The sequence below is a fragment of the Medicago sativa genome, chromosome 8, assembly GCF_051527215.1.
Source record: "Medicago sativa cultivar Bolivia chromosome 8, Bolivia_mono, whole genome shotgun sequence".
Lineage (NCBI taxonomy): Eukaryota > Viridiplantae > Streptophyta > Magnoliopsida > Fabales > Fabaceae > Medicago > Medicago sativa.
In genome coordinates this window covers 27,039,092-27,049,237 of record NC_140756.1, presented here as the reverse complement: position 1 = coordinate 27,049,237, position 10,146 = coordinate 27,039,092, and the positions used below count along the sequence as shown (strand labels likewise).

Sequence of the window (10,146 nt, the reverse complement as noted above, 5' to 3'; positions counted from 1 at the left end):
TTTTTTTTCTTCTATTGGCTTAGTGGCCAACACCTACTCAAATAAACACACGGAGTGGGAGAAATGTGGTGACCCAGGTTCGAACTTAAGATTCCACATAAAATGTGTGCAGGCGAGAACGGTGACTCCTTTCATGTATATATGTACAAACTACTTATTTCATTTGGTCTTTGTCCGCAGGACATTTTTTTTTTGTGAAATTGTAATTTAAAATTGATTCAATGATAAGTTTGGTATGAAATCCTTCCCTATTTAAAATCATGATTTGTGTTTATGTTTTTTTTTTTTTTTTTTTTGAAGAAAAACAATAAAAGGAAAATTTTATTATTAATTTTAGGGGGAAATCTTGATGTCCTCCGACTAGAGCTGTCAAAACGGGCGGCCCGGCCAGTTTAAGGCCGGCCCTAACGGGCTTCGGGCTTTATTGGGTTGGGCCAAAAAGCACAGTTGAAAACGGGCTTTAAATATACTACCCGAGTCCGGCCCTACACGGGCCGCGGGCTAAACGGGCCGGCCCGTATTAAAAATTACATTTTTTTAAAAAGTACTATAAAATACTCCTATAATTTTTTTTATAAATATTATTTTTAATATGTTTAAATAATGCCTAGCACAAAAATAAATTGTAAACATTTTTGTACAAATGTCGTAAACTAAAACGGCGAGGAAAGCAATTTTAAATAAATTAGATACATTATGGTTATAGATATTTATATATTCGATCTTTAAAATTATAAATAACAAAATGAGTAAATATAATTTTATATTACATTTATATTTGTGTTAATTAATTGAATTTTCACTTTTATTTTTTTACTTTGATAATCAACTAAGTAAAGAATTATTTGAAAAATATATATAATTTATAGGATTTATTTTGTTATGCGGGCTAACGGGCTACCCACGGCCCGTTCGGGCTAGCCCTAATGGGTACCGGGCTTTTTAGGACCGGGCTAAAAAACCCTATTAAAATCCGGGCTCAAACCCTATAATTAATCGGGCTAAATAGGCCGGCTCGTTTTGACAGCTCTTCCGACATTATATGGTCAAACTTTTATCATTAAACTTCCTCTGTTACTTTCTTGATAAAAATAATGAGGTGTGTTTGGGTCTTGTCATTACCAAGATTTCCCTAAATTTTGATCGTAAAGGAAGTAATAAAGTTCACCGACCCTGTGGCAAGGAATTTAATTTCCATTATATTGTCTGCTACTACTGCAAGGGCTATTTTGTTCAATTTTTTAAGGAGTAAATGATCATTTTGGTCCCTGACTTTGCACCTCGCTGTCATAAAAGTCCATGAATACAACATAGTTCTTGAATGTGTAGTTCAGTTATCAGTTTAGTCTCTGACGTTAAAAACTTTTGTTAACTGATGAGATGACGTGCATGAGGTGTCACAAGGACTAAAATGAAAGTAGATAATTTGTCACTTTGGTCCCTGAACCGAAGTGACTATTTTCTACTTTCATTTTAGTCTATGTGACACCTCATGCATGTCACCTCATCAGTTAACAGAAATGTTTAACGTCAGAGACTAAACTGATAACAGAAGTGCACATTCAAGATCCACTTTGTAATTAATCCTGAGTCATAAACCTTTGTGACAGCAGGGTGCAGAATCAAGGACCAAAGTAACCATTCGCTCTTTTTTAAAACCCCAAATTGTAAGATCAATATTCAAAATCAAGAGTGTCAGACATTGCATGCAGATGTTTTAGAATATTATTGCAGATGTTTTCATCATCTTATCTTCTTTGAAAAATTACAAGGCTATCACTAAAACTGAGTGAGCAAACCTTTTTGGATTTGAATTTTCTCCATTATATTTGAGCCATCAATTCCAAAGAAGATAGAGAAACTTCATAACATATTTAAAAAGAGTGAGATAAAATTATCAATTACCCACACTAATAAAGAGTTCTTTATTACCCTAAAAAAAAGTTCTTTATTTTGTATAAAATTAAATTAAACTAAAGGATCTTCAATTGGCAATACAATAATTTCTAAGGAAATAATTTCGAGTTAGATACCAATAAAATATTTTTAAGGAAATAATTTCTCTCAACAAATGCTATAATATACACAATATTAGCAATACAAACAAGTAATCAATGTTTTAAAAAATCGAACCGAACCGAATAGTTCAATTGGCTCAACCTTGAACCAATTTTTGTAAGAGTTGATTATTTTGACGGTTCAATCATTTTTTCATCTCAATTCAAGTGATTTAAACTTTAAACAAGTCGAACTATGAACTAAAGATCTCATCATTTTATGATCAATATTGGCATTGCTTTAAAGAAACGGTTATCTAACGGTACGACACCATATTTGTTTCATTCCATGTACGATCTCTTATCACCACCACCCTTTCACCCTGACATTATTTGTTTACCATCAAAAAAGGCATCATATTTAGCTTATAGACCAAAAATTGTTAAAGTGGATATTAACTTTAACTTTATGATCTTGTTATGGTTCTCAAAATGAAAGGATCATATAGTGTTTTTGCACGTGATATGTTAGTCATTAGCCATGCAAATGCAATGACTATTTTTGAATGGTTGTTGTATTTCTATTAGTCGGTTTGCGTTAGATACACATAAATACGTACCTAAATGCTCACACTTAACAAGTAGGTATCGTACACTACTCAAGTAAAATAAGTTTGTTCATGCAAAAAATAAAGTTTTGTTTCTTTCATATATAATAAGTTGATCCTTCCTTCCTTGTTTAGTTTGTTAAATGTTTTTTTTGTCAAGTAGTCCGGTGTCAGGAACGGATCCAGAAATCTTAATATGTGGGGTCAGTTATATCATAAAAATTTATATTAAACTATATAAACGTGTAAGTATGCAAAAATTATACAAGTTAGGTTTATAATTGCTCTAAAATGTTGATTTTATTTTTAATATTTTTTCATTTCTAGTAGAGTATAAAAAATATAACCATAATAAATTATTTTTTCAACCACCAACGACGTCAGTCACAACCTTTTTCAACAAACATTTATTTTATTTTTTGAATCGGCAAATATTATTAAGCAGAACAAAAATAAGAATAGTTTAAAATATAATAATAGTTTTATGGTCTTACTAACGATATGCTCTAAAAAAATATGCGTTATTTTTATCGATATAATAATTACAACAACTTTTTATAAAAAAAATTACTTCTTTTGATTTCTTAACTAGTGCACTTAGAACACTCATTAGGATCATTCTTAGTTTAGTAATTTTTTGTAGTGTTATAAATTGAGTATGTGAAGACAATAATACTATATAAATGGGGTCAAACTACATATATATTTAATTTTGGGTTAAAAATACAATAAGTAAGTGGAGGCAAGTGGGGTCGCTTGACCCCATTGCCCCCACATTGAACCTGTGCCTGTCCGGTGTTAGATTCACACATATTATATATAAAGAAGTGAGAAATCTGAGGTTCAAACCCCGGCTTCTACATATAATGTCTTTAATAACTACCAACTGAACTATATTTACGAGACTAGTTCGTTAAATGTTAATAGATGAAATAAATTGTTACATTTTTTTCTTCCAAAAAGTAAATTGCTACATCATGATGTATCTTTAATGTTTTTCACATATCTATGTTAACTTTTTTTTTTTTAGAGAATATATATGTTAACTAAAACTATATTTATCTCATAATCTAGTTATTATTGTTTTTTCAATACTTCCACCATTTCTTTTTAAGTGTCGTTTGATGCTTGATTTTGTGTAGCTATTTAATTGTTATTTTGATCTTTTAAAAGTACAATTTATCAATTATACTCTTTCTCAATTGCTCATACTTACACCTCTTCAATTAAACTAATTAATGCTATGTATTTAGAAAATTCAAATTTGTTTTTTAAACAAACTTTGTTTTTTTTTAAACAATTTTTTTTACCTATATCCATCAAGAGTGGGAATTTTACAAGTAATAAGATTGTACCATTGTTAAAAAATTTAAAGGAGTTGAAGCCTAAATTATGTTACACAATGTCAATCTAGTATTGGTTAAATCCACGGTGGAAGTCTAAATTTTGATTAATTGAGTTGGAGGGAAGTTGAAGAACGTGTTCATGCGAAGTTGAAATTTTTTATTTTGTTTTACGATTATTAAAAAAAAATTGTTATGAGAGAGATAGAGAGTGTGTGCACAAAAAAAAAGAGTTTGTTGGGGAGGGAGAGAGAGAGGCAATTGTTTACTATAGAAGAGATAAAGAATCAAATTTATTTACTTTTTTTAATAATCTAAACCAACCCATCCAAATTGACATCGGATAGAATTGATTATGAGACTTTGAGAGGAGCATAGTCCAAGGTCCGAAGCCAACACCATCAGGTCAACCAAGTTGGTTGAAATCAAATTTCTTAGAAAGAGATGGTGTGTGTTAAACCAACCCATCCAAATTGACATCGGATAGAATTGATTATGAGACATTGAGAGGAGCACAGTTCAAGGTCCAAAGTCAACACCATCAGGTCAACCAAAGTCGATTGAAATCAAATTTCTTAGAAAGAGATATTGTTTCTTAAAAAAAGGAATTTATTTGTGGATTCAAATGAAGGTATAATAGAAAAAACCACTTTAAAACTTCACTTCCTTAATTTTAGTGTACATTCTAAAACGACAATTAAAAAATTATTGAATGAAGTATTTGTTAAGAGTCTCACACCGAGAGACTCACATTCGACTACCCTAACTCCAAAGATATGGTCTAATCCTAAAATGACAAATCTTAAACCAAAAAATAATGGGTTTGAGGCTTGCTAATGACTTTTAAGAGAAGTAAAAATAAAGACATTTGCAAGAATTTGAAGCCCGAAGCAGTGGCGGAGCCAGGAATTTTAGAGTCTGGGCATTTTTCTGCCTTTTGTTGTGTTGTACGTGCGTAATGAAAATATATTAGAGTTTGCCCAATTTTGTTTTTTTAAGCAGGTTAATGTGTTATTGGGTTGAGCTTAGTATAAAGAAAATATCGATTGAACCCGGAAGAATGCCCGGGGTCGTCGGGTGGTATCTCCGCCACTGGCCCAAAGATTTTTCTTAAACTCAAACACAATCTTCTCACTCTAAAATAAGTGTTTGGAGTCCGAAGATTTTTCTTAAACTCGGACACGATCTCCTCACTCTAAATTTTTTGTAGAAAGAGAAAAGAAAAAAGGGCTAGACATACCTTTAATTAAATAGTAGAAATCTAATTGTTTCCCTTCTATAAGGAAACTAATGCTGATCCACATCCACATTGATACTAGCATGCTAGTGGGACCTTATTGGCCTAACACAGTATGGGATGGGGGGCCACAGAGTCCCCATTAACAAAGGCAGCTGCCGCAGATACATTGAGTAGGACCTTATTGACCCCAACCTCCTTATGATCAATCAATAGCTAAGAATCTATTCTAGAAGGGACTCAAGGGAGTGGATCATGGTTACATGAGATCGGTGCAAAACATATCCAGATAATCTAATAAATGTATGTTTGGTTATGCAATTGATTTAGATTAAGTTGATTCTGAGTAAAAGTTAGTTGAAGATAACTTGATCTATGTTTGAATATATTTATGTAAATGTGAGTTGAATTATAAATTTGCGTGTAAAAATCAATTATATAATCAAAAGTGCTACAAGAATCAATTCTTCTTTAAAAAAAAAGTAGAAACTATTCTTGAAGCAATGTCATTTCTACTTAAAAGCATCCAAATGTGGTGAAATCAATCCTCTAAAAGAAGCACATACGTTGGTATTCCTACTAGAATTTTAAGTATATATTTACCAGTTCTGCTTCAAAAATGCTAAGAGGAGTACATATGTTGGCATTCCTACAAAATAAATTTATACGCACACTTGAGCTATGCTTTCAAAATAATAAGACAAAACATGATCATACAAAAATACATTGAAAAATATAATAAAGTTTGATTGACAAAAAGTCTTTAAGTATATTAACCGGATGTGCTTTAGAAACTTTAGGAGGAGCACATACGTTGGCAATCCTACAAAATAAATTATACGTGCACTTGATGATGATGATGTTCGTTGTTGTTAATGAATTACTGAGTTGTTTATGAAGGTCATGTTGAAGATGATGAAGATATTGAAAATGTTCTTTCAATTTAGTCGTTAAACATCACACCATCTTTCTTAACAAAAAAAACTTGAGAAATATTATTTTTTTTGAAGGAAAAACTTGAGAAATATTAAAAGTGTCCATAAGACATTGGTTAATAGGATATAAATAGAAATATTGCATTAAAAAATAATAAAAAATGATGAATTTAATTTTTTTAGAAGTTAAAATACGTTGAATTCAATACAAACCTATCACTTTTGGTTTTCTTAACTAGAACATCTGTTAACATGATCCAAAAATATCCGCTCAACATTTTTATATGTTTAACAGTTAAATTTAACATCAATGACTAAAATGACTAACAAATGTTAAAATCAAAGATTATTTGTTATTTTTTTCTGAACCAAAGATCATTAACACAGTGATTAATACCACATCACACCATCTTTCTCAAAAAAAAAATGAAAAATATTAAAAAAAATACGCTTAAAACATTGATTAAGATATATTAGTAAAATTATTGTATTGAAAAATGATGAAAAATTATAAAAATACACGTCCAAAAATCAAAATGTTTATTTCCCATTTTCTCATGAGTCCTACAAGAAAGCTCTACAAAAGTGGCCAGCATAAGATACTCCGTTTATTCTCTCTTTCTCTCTCACACACTTCCACACACCCACATCAATTTTCCTTCACATTTTCTTGGGCCAGGCAAACAAAAGCCAATAAAAAGGCTTCGTAACATGTATCGTGGGTCCACACTAAACCCCCACATGTCTAACCAAAAGTGATACCCCACCTGTCAACATTCCATCACTCGACACGTGTCTCTTGGACTCACTTGTCCCAAGTAGGGACCACTTTGAAAATCACCCCTCGAGAAGTGTGCAAAAAGGGTCCCGTTTAGGGTCCACCCATTAGGCCATTCCTCCCCTCTCTTGGGTCCCTCACCCACCCTCACATGACCACAATTTGAGGTGGACCCATGTCCATTTTCACAAATAAATAAACCAAAAAATAAAAGGGTTAATTATGTTTTTGGCCCCTACAAAATTGCGACCTTGTAAGTTTAGTCCTTACTTAATTTTAATAGCATTTTTAATCCCTATAAAAAATTTCTGCACTCAATATTAGTCCTTACTCAATCCAAATTTGTTTAATTTATGCTTAAACTCTTAAGTTTTTCAACAATTTTTTTACAGGCGTGTTAAGAACGTTATTAAAAGGTCCTCCGAAAAAAATATCGCAAAAATTTGATTTCTACGTCCATATTTTTGTTACTTATATCTTAAACTTTTGTCGTTTTAAAAAATTCATATTTAATTTATTTCATGTTAAAAAATTATAGATTTTAGTAAATAAACCTTTCATAGTGTTCTAAACTTGTATAAAAAGAATCATTAAAAAATTTAAGAGTTTAAGGATAATTAAACAAAATTTATTTTAGCAGGGACTAAAATTATAAGTAAATTTTTTTTGTAGGGATTAAAAAAGCTATTAAAATTAAGTAAGGACTAAACTTAGAAGGTCGCAATTTTATAGGGACCAAAAACATATTTAACCCAAAATAAAATAAAGAGATAGCACAGCAAAATAATTAATAATAAAAAATGTTAACAAATGTCTTTAGAACATTGTTTAAACATCTAAAAGTAACAATTTTTGTAAAGAAAATTGTACGATTATGATTTTAATATGTGTTTGATTTGTATTTTCAAACGTAATTTTTTTGTTGTGTTCCTTAAACAATGTCCTAAGTGTATTTGTTAGCAAAACCTTAATAAAATTATCAATATTAATCCAAGAGCGGTTAGATGATATGACACGAATCTTTTCTAACTTAACCAAAGTTTTAAATTTGAATTCAGTTTTGACCTTACAGCAGCGTTTAAATTCTTAGACAGGGTTTATTGTCCATTTAGGTCTAACAAAACTCGAGAAATGAAACTTCATAGTTGTGTGCGCAGAAGATATTCAATTAAAAAAAAATTACTCAGTATCAATGCTTAAAGAAGATTTTGTTACTGATTTTAAGTAGTACACTTATTACATAAATTCAAGGGATACTAACTTAAAATCAAGAATAAAAACCTTTATAAAACCATGAATAACGGTTATTTTTATTCTAACTTTAATTGATAACATTGTTGATACACATCCAAAAATTAAATTTTGGTAGCTGTAGAGTAGAATAATAACAGTACTACTAGTACCCCCATTGCACGGTTCAAGAAGCAAGCACCACCGATACTGGACCCCACATTCCCCCCACTTTTCAAGTTGACCCACACATACATGGACCCCACCATTTCCCCTTCCCACTCACGTGCCCACGTGCTCTTCTCTTTTCAAACAACGTCGTTAATCAAATTCAACTTTCTCTGGTTCCATGGTTCTATCAATGCTTCGAAGAAGACCGTGATAATAACTGAAGCTCTTGTCTATCATAAATCTCCAATGAAAAATCTCTCAACATCTGAGTTGTACTTGCTGCAACTGTGCTTGGAGCCATCACTGTTGCTCTAGCTGGAGATTTTGTTGCAGGAGATATAGAACATGAAGCTTGTTGAACTTGAATAACTGGTGTAACCATGGAAGAAACAAAACCGGTTATTGGTCTAGCCAATGTAAAAAACTGTGGTTGATTTGTTGGAACAACGAAAAAAGTGTTTCCGTTTGGTACAACAGCGTTTGATGGTATAGCCCATACAGGAACCATGTTTTGTGGTAACTGAATTGTAGGTTGTTGAGGAATTAGGTTTAGGTTTGTGTTTGTGTTTGAGGTTGTTATTAAACCGGTTGAAACAGAAACGGTGGTGTCGTTTATATCTACGTAAGCACTGTTTGATGGTCGTTTACGTTTCTTTTTCTCAGGTGATTCATCGGATTGGTGATTTGGTTCTTGGTTAGGGTTTTTGGTTGGAGAGGTGGTTGGGATTTTTAGTGTGCCGTTGACTGACATGGCGATGGCGGGGACTGTGCCGGTACCGGTGGCGGCAATGATAGCTGGCTCCGCGTGTTCGAGGAGCCAGCGAATTGTTTCGCCATCGGACTTATGTCCGAGTTCTCGGGTCAGCTGAAAGATCCGAGCTGCACATGTGGCAGGCATTCGGATCCTTCGGCCTCGACCCTCGACTTTTGTGTGACGATCTTTTGTAGATGATCTCTTTTGAATTGTTTGTTGGGCTTGAGCTTGGGCCTGGGTTTGAGCTTGGGCTTGGGCTTGAACCAAGGCTTTGTTGACTTGCATGGACATAGGTATCCCCGGTGGCACGTGCATGGTCATCGGCATAACTTTTATTGCCGATACATCTTCTATTTCCGGTTCTTCTTTAGGCTCTCCAAGAGTGAGATCAATGTTTGTAGAATTTTCTTTAGCCATGAATGAAGAAATAGAAGGAAATGGATAAGGAAGATGATTTAATTTTGGTATAGAATTTGAATGCGAGAGTGAAAGTGTGTGTGAATATATACAGCACAAAGAGAGTGTTGAGATTGAATGAAGAGTGAAAGGGTTGTTATTAAGGGTCTGTTTGGTTTCAGAGAAACTATAAGGAAAGAAAGTGGAAGGAGAGAAAGATTGAAGAATATTCTGTTTTCCATTGTTTGGTTTGCCAGGAATAAGGTAAGGAAAGAAAATTTTATGCTGGGACCCACATAGGAAAACTTTCCCACCTTGAATGCACGGAAAGGTTGGGGATGAATACCAAATTCCATGAAATGACAATACTGCCCTTGCTTTTGAGGCATGTTTTCTTTTGTTTTACCAAATCTAAAATGAATAAAATATGTTTATTTTTCTACTTTTTTTTGGTTCTATTTTTTTCTAATAAAAATAATTTATTCTTTCCTATATATTATATATAAGGGGGACGACAACTTCAATTTTTTTGGCTCCTCCTAATTTGTTCTTGCTTACATCATTCATATAATTATATATAAGGGTATTTATGACATTCAATAAAAAACATATCATTCTTTCCTTTCACTTTCTTTTCACAATCACTCATACCAAACAACCAAAAAATCATCTTACTTTCCTCTCTCATTCCACTCAC

The 10,146-nt window shown here is 32.3% G+C and overlaps 1 pseudogene across 1 annotated transcript; it reads right to left on the bottom strand.

Annotated features, from left to right (window-relative positions):
- Positions 1-8,180: 8,180 nt before the first annotated feature.
- LOC146898009 (transcription factor TCP9 pseudogene) lies at positions 8,181-9,532 on the bottom strand (annotated as a pseudogene). The gene has a single exon (XR_015023951.1). The product of XR_015023951.1 is annotated as a transcription factor TCP9 pseudogene (transcript).
- Between the last annotated feature and the right edge of the window lie 614 nt (positions 9,533-10,146).